The sequence below is a fragment of the Anastrepha obliqua genome, chromosome 4, assembly GCF_027943255.1.
Source record: "Anastrepha obliqua isolate idAnaObli1 chromosome 4, idAnaObli1_1.0, whole genome shotgun sequence".
NCBI lineage: Eukaryota > Metazoa > Arthropoda > Insecta > Diptera > Tephritidae > Anastrepha > Anastrepha obliqua.
Genome location: NC_072895.1, coordinates 64,800,024 through 64,818,554, shown reverse-complemented (window position 1 = coordinate 64,818,554; position 18,531 = coordinate 64,800,024). Strand labels below are relative to the sequence as shown.

The 18,531-nt window shown below is 36.9% G+C and overlaps 1 protein-coding gene across 10 annotated transcripts in view; it reads right to left on the bottom strand.

Moving 5' to 3' along the window:
• The window catches only part of LOC129246307 (protein NDRG3), a 97,644-nt gene that overhangs the window by 43,461 nt on the left and 35,652 nt on the right, over positions 1-18,531 (bottom strand). The window contains exon 1 of one of the 10 annotated variants that reach the window (XM_054885015.1): positions 4,401-4,503. The exons of the other annotated variants lie outside the window; for them this stretch is intronic. The gene's annotated coding sequence lies outside the window, so the exon portion shown is untranslated. Of the gene's footprint in view, positions 1-4,400; positions 4,504-18,531 lie in introns of those variants that run through there. 10 annotated transcript variants of the gene reach the window in all.

Below are 18,531 nucleotides of genomic sequence, written 5' to 3'. Positions count from 1 at the left end.
ATATAAAAATGCCGAAAGATTTCGCCAGCAAGGGAATGGGTTTGCGTTTGAAATGTTTATTGGCCTTTATTTTCCTTCCTTCTTTATTTAATTGCGGTTTATTAACCGGTCGTAATTAAAGTTAAGCAATTAAAGGAAGTAAACGCGGGCGAAAGTAAGTACAGAGTATATTTAGTTGCATGAGACGAAGCAGAAACCCTGGAAAATACAAAGCACCGCCACAAAGCTGGTAAAGGCGTATTTTAAAGCACGAATTTTTGAAAGGATCATAAAAGAACTAGTTACAAAAATGCATTTGGTGAAATTAAAAAAAATTTAAGAATTACAAACCTAGAAAATAAATTTGAAAAATTGTATTACACTTTTTTTGATAGCTAAGCGGTCATAAAAATTCTTTCTCTGATCAGATATTTACATCTATGTACAAATTAGTAATGAGTTTTCAGCTTTTGGCACCAAGAAACACAGTAGATAATGCAGCGCTCAGTACCTGACCATTCTCATGCAAACGGAACCGTTGTATTGACTAAGCAAGTGATCAACCAAATACTAAATCAATGGATAAACTCCAAACGGAATGTGGAATGCGATAGAGCAACAGAAGAGGCCTTTTGCATATCCTTTGGTAGCAAAAACATTCAACTACTAGGTAGGGTACTTCTAAATGAACCCTATACGTCTATCTGCTGAGCATCAAACAAAAAGTGGAACACTTCAAATTTCGTACAATTCACAGCTCAACAATTACGCTTTCGGCTACCGGCAGTACTCAAGTTGGGAGTTATATTGAGGCTTCAGGTGCATGTCATTACTACAGAATCTTGTAAATCGCACTTAATTTTCACCAACTTCAGTAACCACGATTTTTTGATAACACTTGCAATTTGTGAATCCGAGGACTATCTCCAAGGTTGTGGTGCATTGGAAGGCATTTTGTCATTTTCAATTTCATTTAAGAAACTCCAGATTTCATGGCGATTTCTAACACCTCCGATAATTCTTTTCAAATTAGCTGAGCGAAATTATTCAACCTAAAACCAAAGTTGAACGCAGACACTCTTTTGTAAAATGATATACGCGAAGAAGTCAAGGTCAGAAGAGATCTTAAAAGCCACTTTTCAGAACGCTACTTTCTGTGTGCATATACTTCTAGAAAGGAAGATTTTATTACACCCGGCTCTAACAGGCGAGGAAAAGTGGATACGTTACAACAAAACAAAGAGAAAAAGTGCCCCGCTAAACCTGGCAGCCAGTGTCATCGATGTCCATGTACATGAACTCCAAAGTAACAGTTTTTCGACGCAAGCTGAACTCTGCTATTCAGGTAAACTAAGTTTAAAAGCCCAACAGGATAAAACTTAGTTTAAAAATTTACCACAGTTAAACTAGCACTAGAAAATTAACCCTAGGTCAAATATCCAAGTTGGAATGTTACGATCTGTATATGTTGGTGGCTGCTGAAACCATTACTGGGTATAGGTATCGACTGCAATTATTGAAACCGAGACATAACACAAAGGAGTAATACATACATATACAATGTTGTTCAAATGAATTTGGTAACACTTCGTGTTCCCCGACATTGTCGCTTTCTATTACAGGCTGCTTATTACCCCGCAGAAGAATGTCGTAGGTCATCACTAGAGCGTTTCTGTGTCAAGTGATATAAGTATTTTGGAAATGGTCTTCAATTTGTTTGGAAATATGTTTTGCATACAAAACTTTAATAATTCTGGGATTTATACAATGTGGAGTTTTTCAAGCCGAATATCATCAGTTTTTCGCAACCATTTTTTAATTTTTTGCTTTTTTTACTTATTAGACCAATATAAATTAAAAATAATTTTGTTTACAAAATATTTAAATTCTTGTTCAAAATTTTTAGGGAACAAATTTGAGCATATATGGGTATTGATGATGTTCCACAAATGGAGGGAGCTAAAATTTTAAGCCGATTTCGAACGACCGATGTTTTTCTTCAAGAGTAGCTTTTCTATGGCAGAAATACCCTCGGAGGTTTGCGATTGCCTGCCGAGAGCCGAACGCTATTAGAAAAACCTGTTTCTATAATTTTGATGTTTCATACACGGAGACTCGAACTTACGCACTTGCGAATGGTAGTCACGCACCAACTTATTCGGCTACAGCGGCCGCTAGTGCGAGCATACTCGTGCAAACTCGTAAATTACGTCCGTTTGCTATTCGATCCAAGCGTCGCTACGTAATTAGCAAGGTTTTTCACAAATTGCAAATAAAACAAATTTTCAAAAAATTTTTAATAACAGACTTTTGCTTAAAACAATATTTTATCCTAGGCTAGGTTAGGTTTGGCAGCCGCATCGCCCTAGAGACAACGACGCCACTTAGACCACGAAATGGGTCCCTTGTGAACCGCGCGGGCTGAGCTACATTTCCCTCTCCATATTAAACCATCCTGATCTTTTGACGAAGCGTAAAAAGTTGTTGATACCTAAAATGTATAGATTATCTATATTCGTTAAGAAGTAGAATTTTAAAAATCGGTTCCTGCTTCCGGCTAGAGCTGGGCGTGTGCAAAACAGGTGTTGAATTTTTTCCAACTCCTCCTCATTTCTGCAGCTACGACAGAAATCATGCGTACAAACGCCTAATCTCTTTGCATGATTTCCTATGAGACAATATCCTGTGAGGGCCCCTACTAAGGTCCTGATTTGAAGTCTATTCAGTTTTATAATACTCTTGGACAGACGTAAATTTTGCCTTGGCCATGTCTGCCTAGCAATTTCACAGGTGTTAACGCTAATCCATCTTTGATTTGCAGACCTGATTAATGCGTCCTTAATGAGAAGCTTACAAGTTGCGAGAGGTATCTCCATAAAATTACTTATGTCTGGCATACAGGTACCTTCTCTTGCAAGTTGGTCTGCCCTACAGTTCCCTGGTATATCTCTGTGGCCTGGAACCCAGCATAAGATTATACGATATTGTTTGGCCATCTCATTTAGAGATTGGCGACAACGTAAGACACTCCTTGATGTTGTTTGGAATGCATCCAGCGCTCGTAGAGCAGCTTGGCTGTCTGATAGAATGCAGATATCCGTTGATGATATTCTGTTTATCTTTAGCCATTTTAAGGCTTCATGAATAGCGTTTATTTCCGCTTGAAAAACACTACAGTGATCCGGTAGTTTAAAGGATTCACTAATAGAAAGCTCTTCGCAAAATAACCCTGATCCTACACCGGTGTCCATTTTAGACCCATTTTATCCTAAAAAAATAAAAGTGAAATTTATCCAAATAGGGCTTCAAAAAACGAGACAATAAAATGTTGAAAATTTAATAAATCTGGAAGGTATAAACTTTTGAAAATTTTTTTCAGATTAATTCATATAATACTCAGGCTTTCAAATAAACCAATTTTGAGAAAATGTTAAGGACATGCCTAAAATATCTGAATCACTTCACATGGAATTGCTCAATATGACTCTTTCGAAGAAACTGCACATTGGTTCACTTCGCAGATTACATCAAAAACCAGGGAAGAATTTCAAGAAGAATTTCTGAAAATTGCCTCGGCGATGAACAAAGTAGGGACCAGCAAAGGACAATACTCTGAATAAACGAGTTGTACAGCGTTTGTTTTAATAAGTACTTCATTTAAAAACCCGAGAGTGATAAAGTGGAAGATTATGCCCAGAGCTTGCTCTTAAGTCATAAATAAAACAGTACGAATAGAAGGTATATAAAGTGGGTCAAAATCACATACGACTGCTATGCAAAAAAAAAAAAAAAACAAAATAGATAAATATAATTTACCCATTTCATATTGCAGTTTTTGTGATTGAAAGCACTTCATTCGCGACAATTTTTTGACGATTTTTTCAAACGGGAATGGAAAATATTTCTTTAATAACGACTTGTCTGAACTATCGCTACAATTCGTCACTGCACAGTTCATTTCTAAAATAAACTTTGTTTAAAAATTCATCATTCTTGAGAAAAACCGGCAAATTTAAAATTTTGGTACCATTACTATAATAATTAAATGAACAGCTACAGAGAAGAAGTTTTGGTATTTTATTTGCCAACGAAAGCTGAAGTTTCCAGCATACGATAAACTTATTTTGCTGGGGTGATATCTCTGTATACTGTGCTGTGCGCTATCAGATAGCTAATAAAAGTTCGTATATCCAGTCGTTGAAATACTCTTCAAATCAGCTGGTCCACTCATATCATCTTCAACAGATTCGCCTTGCGTACATACATAAGTGATTTTCCACTTTTTTTTTGTTTTTTTGTTTTTTTTTTTAATTGCTCAGTTAAGAAATTAGTTTTGTAATGAGTGCTGTGCATTTTTCCTAACTCAATAATTTCCAATTATGATGCGTGGCTTCCTCACTACGAGTAAAATATGTACGTACATCCGAATATTTCTTTCGTTTCCGCGAGCACCACTACACAACACTATTGCACACGCAAAACTAAAATAATCAACTGTTTAAAACCTTCAATCGAGTTTGCCACAAATATGTAACTTTCATGCAATCAATAATTAAATGCAATAAAACTTGACAGCAATCTCTGTGAGGAAATTAGTCGTTATAAACATTTTTACATTCTTATTTTAATATTTATTTTTTACAGTTCTCCTATACCAAAAATACCCAGCAAACCTGAAAAAGTGCGCGCTTGAACTTTCCCTTTCATTGCCAAGTGTTTTTTAGAAAGAAAGATTTGGGGAACTTTATCATCACACAATCAGGCACAGATATTTTCCTCCAGCAAATTTCATATCGAAATTTGTGCTCACTTATTTTCTATGTGACGCATTTCAGTGTTGCTGCTTTTACTCTTCGTTTTTGCTATGCTATTAGTTTTGCTTTCACTTCAATTCAAATTTTGAAGTAACTGATATAATACTTTTATGTTTACTGAATTGTTTTTATTTTAAGAAATATGTACACTATAACTTATACAGAGAGCAAATTGTGCGTTATGTCGAAAATTGTTCCAAGCACATGGTATTCAATATGCAGGAGAAACAAATGAACAACTCCGATAGTGTGGATTTGATTGAGGAAATAGTTGAAAATTAAAAAATTGCTAGTGATTTGAAAGTATATGAGAAAAGCGCCGTAAGGTGCGAAAATGCGCTGTATAGTGTGGCAGGGTAAGCTTTCACTACTTGCGTTGGAATCTAACGAACTTTCTTGTACTTGGAGTGTCGAACGGTGACTTAAAAAGCCGACTGCACAATTTTTGAATTAAATGAAATCTTCAAGGAATATGTGTATACATTTTTGAGCGTTATTCAGGATAATATTGCAAATATTGCGCATCTATGTGAAAAGCTATGTAAACGAAGTTTAAGTTTCATGAAATTATTCTACGAACTCCGCATATTTTTCGAATAACACATTTCAACAGTATTGCAAATACACAAATATCCACTGAAAACGACTATACAACACAACAAAAAAGAAAACAAAAAACAATAGTAAGGTTCCGGCAAAAAGTTCTGGTAGCGGAAACAAAACAAATATAAGTGCATCCATGATGCATGACAGCTCCTCACTCTAAATCGCCATCTTGATTGCCTGAGGAAAAACTGTGGTGCTTCTCTGTTAATTGCACTAACTTTCCCAAGCAAAATGTATGCTAGGCATCACTGATTAATTTTTGCTGTTTGTTTTGCTCTTATTCGCCGATTGCATGAATTTGAGTAAGTATTGGAATTACTTTCAATTATTTTATAATTAAATTATACTTTTACATTTATTTAAGCGAGCGATAACAATTCCAGTTATTTCCTGTTTCTTGGCATCGCTCGACCTCTGATAGTTTCCTGACCAAATTACACAAAATTTTATTAATACTGAATAACATACGAGTGCACATAAAACCTGTGATTAAACTTTTACAGTGCAGGTTTTGCTACGTTTCTGTTCTGTTCCTGCCCAACTGTGACGTCGTTCAGCGCATTTATAGGTTTGCTTGTATGTCGAGTATATCACCTTTCAATACTGTATAATAACGTGTATCGGCGATTTGAGAGCTTATGCCCGAGTTTTTTCCTTAAAAACACATTGTCCGCTTTCAGCGCTTTTTAGCGTTTAAGTTGAATTTTGAGCTTTGGTGTATTAAGAGACGTGTAGTAGAATTTTATGACAAATATTTCTGTGGTACATTTTTCAAACTTTGGAAAAGGACTCGGACTTGTAAAATGTAAAGATAGTAATAAAAATTTAAAAATCTGTTCAATAAATATTCATTTGATATTAAGAATTTGAACTTTCTTCTTCTTCTTGAACTTTCAATGGTATGAAATTACCTAACGCGAATATTTGCTTTCTATAAATTATCAAATAGTGTATGGGGATATCCCTTTTCGTCTGTAGAAATGTTACACAAAAAACACAGATATTTTCAAAAGAAGGCAGATCAGTGTATGCATTTTCTGGCAGGAAATACCTGAACTGATTGTACCATGGGGTTTTATGATATTGTAAATCCACGAATCCCATCTAAAGTCTTTCGTTTATTGTGATCCTGGCCGAGCAATATTTGATCATAAAATTTAAAACAAGAACGAATTCTGAAGCAATGCGCAAAGATTTTAGAAGAATTGTATCGTAAAACTCATGTGTTTCTATACAAAAAACTGCCTTCCCTGAAACTACTAATATGAATATGCCGGATAATGATTTTTTAATTAAAAAAAAAATCACTCCTTCTGGTTTTTTTTTTTTTTATATTTGTTTATTTATTATCAATTAATATTATTAAGCGCGAAGCTAATGAGCTTAAAAATAAAACTAGCACTAACTAATTAAATTTTCACGCGATTTGGTACAATGAGAGTAGATATTTCATAATTGAAAACTATACATTTTAACCTGTTGATGAATGCCATCCACCAGCTGAAGCCGGAAGCGCTTAAATACACGAGCTAGCTCTTATTTGCCTATTTGATCAGCTCTTTCTTGATGGTAGCCTTCAGAGCGTTCTTAGTGTTCCACGGATTAACCTTGATATTTGCTTCAACTACGCCGCTATCGTAATAATTAAGGGTATTGCAGTCTGGACTAGAAGGTGGCCACAAATCTGGTGACCAGTGGTAGGGAAGGTTGCTTTAGAACCAAGAATGAGACATTGCTGCATTTGAAGCAAATGCCAAACCCCGCTGAAATAAGTGTTCTTCCGGAGAGCTTTGGAATTCTCGTAAATTTGTGTTTTCTTGTAGCCAAACCACTCAATTATCCCAATAGGTTATTTCCGATTCCAATGTCGCAGCTTTTCATTTTCTACACTATGGCTTATGTAGTAGGTATTTTCGGGGAAATTCAGCGTTCTTAAGTGGTCACAGCTACAAAATTAATTTCACTCTATTCCGAATTAACCTCAGTTAATAATAGCGAATATGTTGGGAAACCTAATATCGGGCTGATGATGTTAATTCAAATACATCCATGATGGTCTTACGCATCCTCATGAACTCGGCTTCTATAGCAGGCAGTTTTCAATTAAGTGCAGTACTGGCACAGAGCAATGTAAAAAAAACGAGCCTCATAATGCCTGGCGAGTAAGCTTATATGTTCTGCAGCCTGAAGCCACTGTGAAGCTGAATATGATAGAAACCATCTTGTTTATAGCCTTTATTTTTCATAGAATTCACTCCCTAGCATAACGACAACAAACTACCTTCTGTAACTACATCCTTAGTACTTATTTCAGGATATTTTTCATTCGGCTATTTACGGACGCTTTCCGCTGGAGCTCTGCATTGCGTAACCAATCTGTATTTGTAGTAAGGGTCTAAATGTATGCGAAAAAGCGTTGAACAAGCCGTGAACATGATTCGAGTTACTACACTTCCAAAGGTTGTGGCATTAGAAAACAGGCGGGTAGGAGCTCAGCAAAATCTATTGCTATACCTCCCCACTGCTTCTTTGAGCCTTTGGTATACTTGCAAGTGACACTTGCTTACAGCTATGTATATCAAATTTCATATATCAATCATAGTATAAAATTACTCTCACCAGTCTTAAGATGACATCAAGGACAATAGTCAAAATTGAATTTAATCCCTCACTAATCCATCGCTCAGTGCGCATTTTCACTAAATTGTTTTATGATATAATCACTCTTCCATATCCGTTCAATTTCTGATATCACTACCATAGAGATCAGTGAATATTCACGGAAGTTCTGCGTGAAGAAAATCCTTTCTAGTGTCATGTGATGAGTTTCTCATTCGAATTTCACACGACGATTCAAGCTATGTGGGTTAGATGTAGAAATTCCACATCAAAAACACTTCTCCAGTTTGTCACTTAACACTGCGACTAGAATTATTTTGGCTTGATGGGCTATTAAATGTTATTTATATGGTTATGACTCGTGTTGTCGTGTTTACATATTTCCCACTATGACTACGTTGTTATATTTTTTAATATATGGACAAAAGAAGCATTTTTGTATTTGTTTTTGTAATGTCTTGACTAAAGCCGGCTTACTTTGATATAAAAAAATCTCACACCCGACTGCATCGGCTTTGAACCGGTGTGAACTGGTGACGGTGAGTTCAAGTGATTAACAATGCAAGTAAATGAAAAACTGTGCAGCTCATTGAATGAATGGAAGCATGGAGCGTCAGCGTCAGCGCCAGCACGAGCGATCAGCAACACAACCAGTGGCAGTAGTAAACGAAGACCGGTCCACTTGTACCGGCTTATTGCTTAAACGCTCAGCGAAACTTCTGTCTGACTTACATAGTTATGGTATGATCAATATTCACGAGAGTCACGATCGATGACGTGGGTAATTGTAGTGACTGAGGTGGTGATTGTAATGCCGCTGGCGAAGTAGCAGCACACTCCCACCTTCTTGTTTTTGCAAGCGCCAGTAGTTTTACTTTTTTTTGTGGTTGCTGCAAATTATAAATGGAAGTGTAAACAAATCTTACAAATAATGCGAGTAGATAAGTAAAGAAATGCGTACAAGTAGAAATCGGAAAACCGATTAGAAACACAACTTTAAAGTTGATAACAATGCAAAACTAAACCAGAGCAAATAAGAGTGCAGGCGTATTCGCTTAGCTGAAACACCATAATGCTGAAGATTCACTTATTCTGTGCATTACACTTAGACTCAGAGCCGATCCTGTGACACTCAAATATTATAATAGAAATGAGTTATACTAACATCAGAGTCGACACTCCACGGCGCAGCTCGCTATAAATTGAATAAGAAGCCAAAAATAGGCCAAACACATTCTTAACACTTTATCGACCGTTTGTGGTTGAGATTGCCACTCATTAAGTACCGGCTAAATTTTCACTATGCATTGTGTTGTGCTTATTCCTTTTGTTTTAAAGTAATGGAATTTTATTGATATTTATACTTTATTTTTTATTTGTTTTATACAATTTATTGCCTGTTTAACTTACATTCATGAAATAAATTCAAGGTAACAGTAATTAAATTATTTAATATCTATTTAGAATGTGGTATCTCTCGTAACGGTAAGGGAATATTACAAAATTTACATACGAAACATGTTCGACTTCTTATCTTTTTCGATGCACATACTCTACATTGTTTTTGGGGGTTTTTGCATTTACCACTTGTCTCTATTCTTATCCGTTTGTGCTTCTTTATGGATGATAATCTTTCTGGATGATCTGATTTTGGTGCTCTTCTTGTAGGCTCTGAAGTATTTTGGTGGTTATTTGAGCATCTAAGCAAACTCTTCATCTGCACTTTCTTTATCCATTAGAAACGGTAAAAAACTATTATAATATAATTGATAAAAAATTGGAGAGGTCGGTACAAAGCTGCAAATAATTAATGACGTTGGCGCTGCGAAGTTATAAAAAGAGCAACCCACTGACAAAAACCGTCGATAACCAAAAGCCGATTAATAGGCTACCGGTCAATAAGCGCTGGCAATCGAAAAGCCTATAAATAGGCTACCGGTCGATAAAGTGTTAACATAGATTTGATAAATGGGTGGCTACGGTTTTGCAAGATGAGTGTAGTGGCACACTTGGCAACAGTGCTCCGTTTTAGAACTCCAGAAAGTTAAAGAATAGGAACCATATTTTAATATTATGAAAGCTTGCTAGATATTCAAAAAAGTATTTCTGCTTTAACGTTGTCACATCTCAGCCATAATGAAACAGTGTAATAATCTCCAACTTCAGCAAAAGTCATTGGTGGAGTCATTTGACAGTGTCCTGATATCATATCGACCACTTATTTATAAACAGCTGATCAAGATATGTAGATTAAGAATCTAGGTATTTGTAGGCCTATCCCGGAACAATTTTAGATTTGGGTACTCGAAAATTCTCCCAACTGAGTTAGATTACACAGGGACTTAGCTTCATTGGTCCACAATTTTCTTTTGAAAAAAATTTTTCTACACGAATCCCAGAAAGATGTGAATGGCATAACGTTAAGGACTTGGTCCCTGGGTCAGAGTCTATTTTGACTCAATACTAAATAATAGGGTCGGAAATGGCATATATTCAGAGGTGCTACAACTGAACCTAAGCTCACAGCTACCTAACCATGGCAGTGTCCTTCGAGCTGAGTTCGTAGTTAGAGACTAAGTTGTGGGTTAGGGACTCACCTGTTGTAGCACTACTATGATAGTCAAGCTGGCATGTATCCTTACAGTGCAGAAATAAATATGTCCAATTTGTGGTGTGCGTCTTGATGTTGTTCCACAAATGGAGGGATCTAAAGTTTCAAGCCGACTCCGAACGACAGATATATTTTATGATGAGTTTTTTCATGACAGAAATAGACTCGGAGGTTTGCCAGTGACTGTCGAGCAGCTACCGCTATTAGAAAAAACTGTTTCTATTATTTGATATTCTTTCATTTAGCTACGGCGACCGCCGTTTAGCTATTCTAAATAAGATGGCTAAGCGGTTCGTCCTGAGCCAGCAAGAAAGCAAACGAATCCCAAATCAGTGAACTCTGCCCCGTAAATAGGCATCTTTATCTTCAAGCAAGATCCGGAACAGGTCGGTCTATATTATGCAGGCCCACAGTAGATGAATCCCGTATCCCACTTATGAGGTAACTAGACAAATCTAGCTTAGAAGGAACTAAGGTTTCCCTTTAATTTTGTCGCAGCTGCAGGAGCGAGAAGGAAGTGGAGAATGTTGAACACTTTATCTGCATTGTCTGCGGATAGACGACGTATGTAAGTCTTAGGGCACTCTACAAGAGTAAAGCCTAAGAATGTCACTAACGCAGCCTGAGGTTTCCGCCTGCTTCGGTTACATATAAACATTTCAGTAGTTATACTTTTGAAAGCCGCCGTAAGACTCAAAATAAAAAGAGCAGACGTCCACGCACTTATTTATTTCTACCTCACATTACCACCTCCTGATTTTGTATTTGCTTGTAATGCAGCAAAGCGATAAAGCATTAAAAATTCATTGGAACATCACGCACGCACACCACCGCATGGCTAACAAATATGGCTACTTAAATTCTGCCTTGGTTGCTTCTGGGCGTCAAAGAAAGTAGCACACAGGTCACAACGCACCACTGGGTCGTATGAAAAATGCATAGCAACATGCAACATCAGCGCATCAGTAGCAGTGGCAGCAAATGGAACTAAAGAAAATCAACAAAATTAAAGGTTGTGCAAAATGAAAAACAAAAAAATGCAACATTGTATCAACAAAATCTACAATACATTGGCGCTTGGAAGGCAATAATTTGGTGCCATTAACGGTGGTAGTTGCAGGGTTGAAACAGCGTGCGGCGGTATAACCACTATGTACGATTCGACATGCACAATTCTTGTAGTCCTTGTAGAAATATGCAATTAATGTGGGTGCAGGGTCGGTCGATTGGGGCTTCCAATCGATGGGTTGCTTGGTCGATTTGTCATGCATTTGCGGTGGCCGTTTGTAGATCCTTCAGTGTGAGAGTTCATGAGCGTTGAATTGGCACGAATCGGTCCCATGTATACTGGGGAGAGGAGCTTTATATTTACCTTTCGGCGTGCAGTGGGCGTAAATGTGAGTACACCCATCAGATGTGGCTGAGGGGACATACAGTATAGATATGTAATATTGCGGCCAAAATCAATAAATGATAAGTGCAGTGACAGTAAAAATGGCGAGATAAATATTTTTGAAAACAAAATGCGAGACAAGGCTCCAACGAAAATATTACACTTAGTACTGAAAGTTATTTTTAATTTTATTTTTATTTTCAATGGATTCCAGTTGTATGTAAATATGCTTATTTGTGTGAAATGAAATTTCTCATCTTAGTTTTCGGTTCGAGAATTTTTTTACATTTCAAAACAATAGAGCGATTTATAATTAAGTGCAAATTACCTAGTATCACGGCATCTGCCAACAAAAAAAATATATATGTAATTGCTTTCGTAATTTGACAATCTCATGATGTTATTTAATACATTTTTTAAAGAAAAATTTGAGTCAACGAAATTTTTTTTTAAATGATTTAATTTTTGAAACGAGTCTCAGAACCGACTGGCTTCAACATTTTCTTACATTTTTCAGGAGCATCCTTGCTTTTTTCAGATATATTAGTAATTAGAAAATTGGATAGCTGCTTCTGGTAGCAAAGCCAAGTTTAAAAAAATTAGTAAATTTACTTATGCCCCATTAAATTCCATAGGTTCCAATAATCACCCGAAGTATTCAACTCTTGTTATCAAAACGCTTTCTGTCAATCAGTGTAGCCGCATTGCAATTTGGATTTCTATTGGATTTTTTTCATTTCTTACTACTTTCTTTGTGCAAATTTAAAAAGATATTAAAATAATTTTCATAAAAATTGCATACTTATCAAAAATTTTAGAATAATTTCGGGTATGCTATTTTATAACCCATGGAATTTTGGTATCATAAAGTGCAAATTTCAGGTATATTAGCTCGAAAATAGCATTAATTTCAAAAAAAATTTTGTTGCAGCGATCTTGTGCATTTTCTCCACATAACGAATGCTAGACATTTTTTTATATGGAACTCGACAATAAATCGGAGAAAAGGTGGTTAAATACAAAATTAAAAAAACGCGTTTAAAGTTTCTGTATATATAGATTTCTCAAATCTTTCGTATTTAAATAAAGTCATTTGAAGTACTTCTTTTCGCATACATATGCGCTACACCTCTTAAAGATTTGCTATAAGTATGAAGTTTCAGATATGTAGCTTAGAAATGAGGAAAGGAACCGTAGTCGGTCTGAACTAGGAGGTCTCGCAGACCAAACAGTATTAATCTGCTTGCTGCATAGCTGAAGTGCTTTGCGAGCGGAAATCTTTGCCATAAAGAAAGTTGCTGGTATCAATTATGGTCAGGCTACTCTGAGCCAGCCAGAGCTGTTGATATAATGGAGGAGATTGATTGGATTTAGGTTGGCGCACTGCCCCAGACGAAGAAAGGAGCGCCCAGTGACCTTAGTCGTTTAGCTGCCAAACCCGGACATTTACAGAGAAAATGCTCAACAGTCTCCTTCTCTATCCAAAGTAGTAAAACCAGATTTTATAAAAAATATCGTCGACCATTGAACTGCACTAGCAGCTGTATTCTCCCAAATTGTATATAATTGATGCTTAAATCCTCTGTTGGTTATTTGGCAGAGCTCCGCCTCCAATTTATGGAGCGCGTCTTGATGTTTTTCCAAAAACGGAGGGACCTACAGTGTTATGCCGCATTCGAAAGTCAAATAGTTTTTATGAAAATACTACTCTTAAATATTATCATTGCCTGCCAAGGGGCGACCACTATTAGAAAATGCTTTTTCTATAAATTGATATTTCATTTTTGTTTTTAATTCCGTAAAAGAAGGTACACGATAATTGTTCCGCATGCCTTGATATTGACACCCCGCATGCGGTACTTCATCGCAATGGCATTGTGGATTGAAAGCAAAGAATTAATTGTGAAGCATGGCGCCAGCAGCGGGGCAAAGTAAAGGGCATTTTCCCGCGACCCTATTTCGCGCTAACAAACTATTTAATATATTTTTTTTATAATACCTTTGTTTGTATTAGTGCACGTGGAAATTACAAAGAACAAATCAGTGGAACGAGCAGTTTGAAAAGCTAAATTTAGCTAATTTACATGATTTTCGAGTTATCAACGTTGAGTGTACGTATGTATACTAATTGATGCAACAACAAAGAGAGCAGAAACTGTATTGAGCTGCACTGAAGCAAGCTTGTGTTTATTCACTATTCACGGTCATCGCGGTCAAATGTTTCGAGCCTACATACATGCAAAAACAACTGGCTAAAAATTGGATCGGTATGAGTGCACAAATATAACTGAATGCATTCATACATGCAAGTGGGCATATGGGTGAGTAAGAGCTTTTATTTGTATGAATTAGTTGGGAAATTTTGTATAACGACTTATGAAAGCGCTTAGCGTGGGCTGGCGCTATTAACAGCTGGGCAGGAAGTGTTAATTGAAGTAAGTCTGTGATTTATTTGTCTACACATCACAGGCAAAAGCTGAAGATAAGAGTGAGATACAACACTTTTTTCCGGTCCGTATTAGAATATTCTCGAAAGTGTATACTGCACATGTCCACTTGATACACATAAATGTACATCACTTTTTAGTAAATCTAACGATTTGAAGAATTTACATTTCAGAAGATAATAATTATAAAGCCCGTTTTTTAGACTTTTTTTCTAATGCAGAGAAACATGCTGGTATATTGACAGCTAACGAGTCATACCAGCTTTATATTATATTAAAGCTTGGCTCATTTTGTGAGACGAAGAGAAAATCGGGCCATGCTTCTTCAAAAACGAAGATAACCGAGCAAGCATCATTAATGACGCCGACAGTCGATTATACGTTACCAGAACGACCACAATTTAGGTCTGGCCAAGAACTGTCGCTTCAATAGTATTCCCCAAAAATTTATGGGAAATGTTTTACGCTGTTACAACTACAATAACCTCAAAAGCATGTCTGTAGCATCGCAACTCACTATACACTCAGAAGTTTGCCATTAACTGCCAAGGGGTGACCTTTTTTAATGGTCTATGGATAAGTTCGTGCGGTTTTACAACAGATGGCGTAACTTGATTATTATTCCATCGATCCACATTTCCAAACATTCATTGGAGAGCTACTGTCGTAAGGCACAAACGTCAGTATAAGTTTTTTATTTGAAGCGTAAACAACAATATTTTTACCACACTTGAAAATGTCGAATTTCGTGCCAAATAATGTGTTTTTGCGGGGAATTCTTTAATATGAAGAAAAAAGCAGCCGAAAGTCATCGTATCTTGGTGGAAGTTTATGGTGAGCATGCTCTAGCTGAGCGAACGTGCCAGAAGTGGTTTGCACGCTTTAAAAGTGGTTGGATACCGAATTGGAGGAATTGCTCGATCAAGATCCGGCTCAAACGCAAGAAGAGGTTGCAAAAACTTTGGGAGTTGATCAATCAACCATTTCCAAACGTTTAAAAGCCATGGGAATGATCCGAAATTCAAATTTCGAAAAAAAACCGCACGAACTTATTCATAGACCATTTAATATTCATAGACAGTTTAATTCAGATGTAAAAATTTTTTTTATATCAACTGGTTTTTCAAGCCCGGGGTTTCGAAACTGCGCATTTCCATTCTGCATTTACTGCTTCTTCTTCTTGTTGGCATGATAACCGCTTATGCGATTTTAGCCGAGTTTAACGAAACACACCATTCGTTTCGTGCTAACCGGCGCCAGTTGAAAGCACCAAGTGAAGCCAAGTCCTTCTCCACCTGATCTTTTCAACGTAGAGAAGGTCTTCCTTTTCATCTGCTCCTATCAGCTGGTACCACATCGAATCTTTTCGGAGCCCGGGCGTTTGTATCCATTCGGACGACATGACCCAGCCAATGGATCTTCATTCGCTGCACTATGTCTATGTCGCCGGAAAGCTCATACAGCTCATCGTTCCATCGCCTACTATATTCACCGTCACCAACGTGCAAAGGTCGAGCGCTTCACCTAATGTTGTCATCGTCCAAGCATACAATAGGACGGGTATGATGACAGCCTTATAAAGTGTTAGTTTTATTCGTCGAGAGAGAACTTTACTACTCAATTGCCTTTACTAGTACATAAAAGTACGGAAGGCCATAGTAAATGGTACAATCTGTCACGAAGAAATACGGTACAAGATTCCTGTAGGCTAAAGAGTCGTATGTTTAAGGTGATTACATCTGAATTAAACTAATTGATGGTGGGGCTCGCCAAGAAAGTGATTTCATGTAAAGGAAAATAATAAGACAAAGCGATGTTCCGGGAATACCTAAAATAAGTTCATTTAGGCACTCTAGCTACTATACATGTGAAATATTTACACAATATATTCCAAAATATAGTCGCTCGAGTGTCCAAATGAACTGCAGCCCGTTTATAGCCTCAGACTTAGAAGGTCTTCGGGTTTAGGGCGTCTAAGAGGCTGCGTTTGACGGACAAATGTTATGCCTGCATCAGTTGTGTGTTGAGTATAAAAGCTGTAACGACAATTTTAATGCACACATTGTTGACAGAAGTGATTGGCAAATCGGACTGATGATGAAAATTGAATATTGCAACAGGATTTGGCATTTTCTTCCAACTGTTCTCAATAAAAAAAACTTCTTGATTTCCAGAGCATTTTAGTATTTCTCAAGCCGAGATCTACGCGACCAGCATGGCAATAAAAATGGCAAGCAAGATATATCTCTATATAAAAAAATCGCATGAATTGTAGACTGACTATGGGACTATAATCCATTCTGTTTGACGGGAACGACTAGCTTGAAAAGTTTTTTGGCTGCTAAAATATAGATAGTAATAAGCCAGAAACGAGGAGGCAAAGGAATACATAAGGAAACGAGGTCATAGCGATGAAGTCACTCTGATAAATTGGCTGCATTATCAATTTATGTAAAATATAGAACAACTACTACCAGTAAGTGCAAACGACGAGCATAGTGGGCTGTATCAGACTATCAAAAACCTAACACACGACTCCACACGGAAATACAAATGGAGCGTAAGACCATTGATCCGATACTCGCAAAGTTCAGAGTCCCACTTAAATATTCCTGCAGGAGTTGTAAAAATTACAAAATGGTGTAATCTATTTAAAACTTGCTGTCACTTCGAACATGCACTAAAGATTTCTAAAAGACAACTTTTCGGGTTATCTAGCAGTATCCATGAAGGCCTGTCTGAATATACTAATATATCAAGAGGATTTAAATACTAACAGGTATTGAAACAGGGGAAACCCCTTTTTTCGTCATCTCAATAGATCTCTACGAAGCTGAGATAACTTCTTCAAGATAGCCCGTCTGACTTAACTTAACCTAATTTGCCCATTTGTTGAATAATAATAGCTATACTACACCTAGCAACAGTTTTTTTTTTAAAGCAAAGGATAAAAAAGGCAGAACCATTTAATCAACCGTCGCACCAATGATACTCGTATGTGGGGCACGCTTCCACTAAAACCAAACCCCCAGTTTGCAGCAGAATTGCCGTAAGGGCTTCGTCGGCCTTTAGAAGCCTTCATCCCTTTAGAAGCCGTCACCCTGTATTCATACATATTTGTGTAATATAAAAAACCAAGAATGGGCTAATGAACGCGAACTGGTCACGGCTACCAACTCCTAGGTCAGTTGGATTACAATATGAAAGATTTCCCAGCGGGTCAGGTATATATGTATACGAGTATGTACATGCCTTAGTATATAAAACTATTTGTTTGCATGTCCATAGCCCTACATAAGTCAGCGTGAAATGTGATCAAATGAACGATTGCCCGCACGAATGTATAAAAATTATGGCATGTAAAGAAATTTTCTACAGTAGCATCGAAGGTAACGTCAGCTGTTAAAACGAATTTCAATAAAAATGTGATAAACATTTATGAAGTTAGAGTGCGTAATTTAAACAGGTATTTATATCTGTGCATGTGTGACACATTAAACACACTGTCGTTTGCTGTTGGCTCGTCAATTTGCTGATAGCTCATAGCTGCTGGCTGTTGGCTAACTTCGTTAATGACCATAATGGCATTATTGTTAGTGCTAGTAATGGAGCCCAAGTAGTAACCAAAGAATACTTTGCATGTAATATTTTGTAATACTCACGCAGTAACAATTTACGTCTCACACAGCGACATTTGAAGGCCACCTTACGGGAACAAGGGGGTAGTGTCACAATAGATGTCAATAAAATGGGCAGAATAGCGGACCAAGAGCAGACCCGCTATGTGGGTAAATGCACTTTGACAAAAAAGTTGGCCAAAACCAGAGGTCAAAAAGTCAAAAGCACTCACACAAATACACACACACACACATACATACATACAAGCACACTTGTACGTGTGACTACATCTGTAAGTGCTAAGTAAGTACATAATTCCATTTATTCATGACAGTGGTTCCAATTTCAGTTGCTTGTGGCAACATTGACATGCATATATTACATTTATGTAAATTCACCAGCAACAGCATGAATGTGAGTGAGTGACATATGTACAGCATTGCA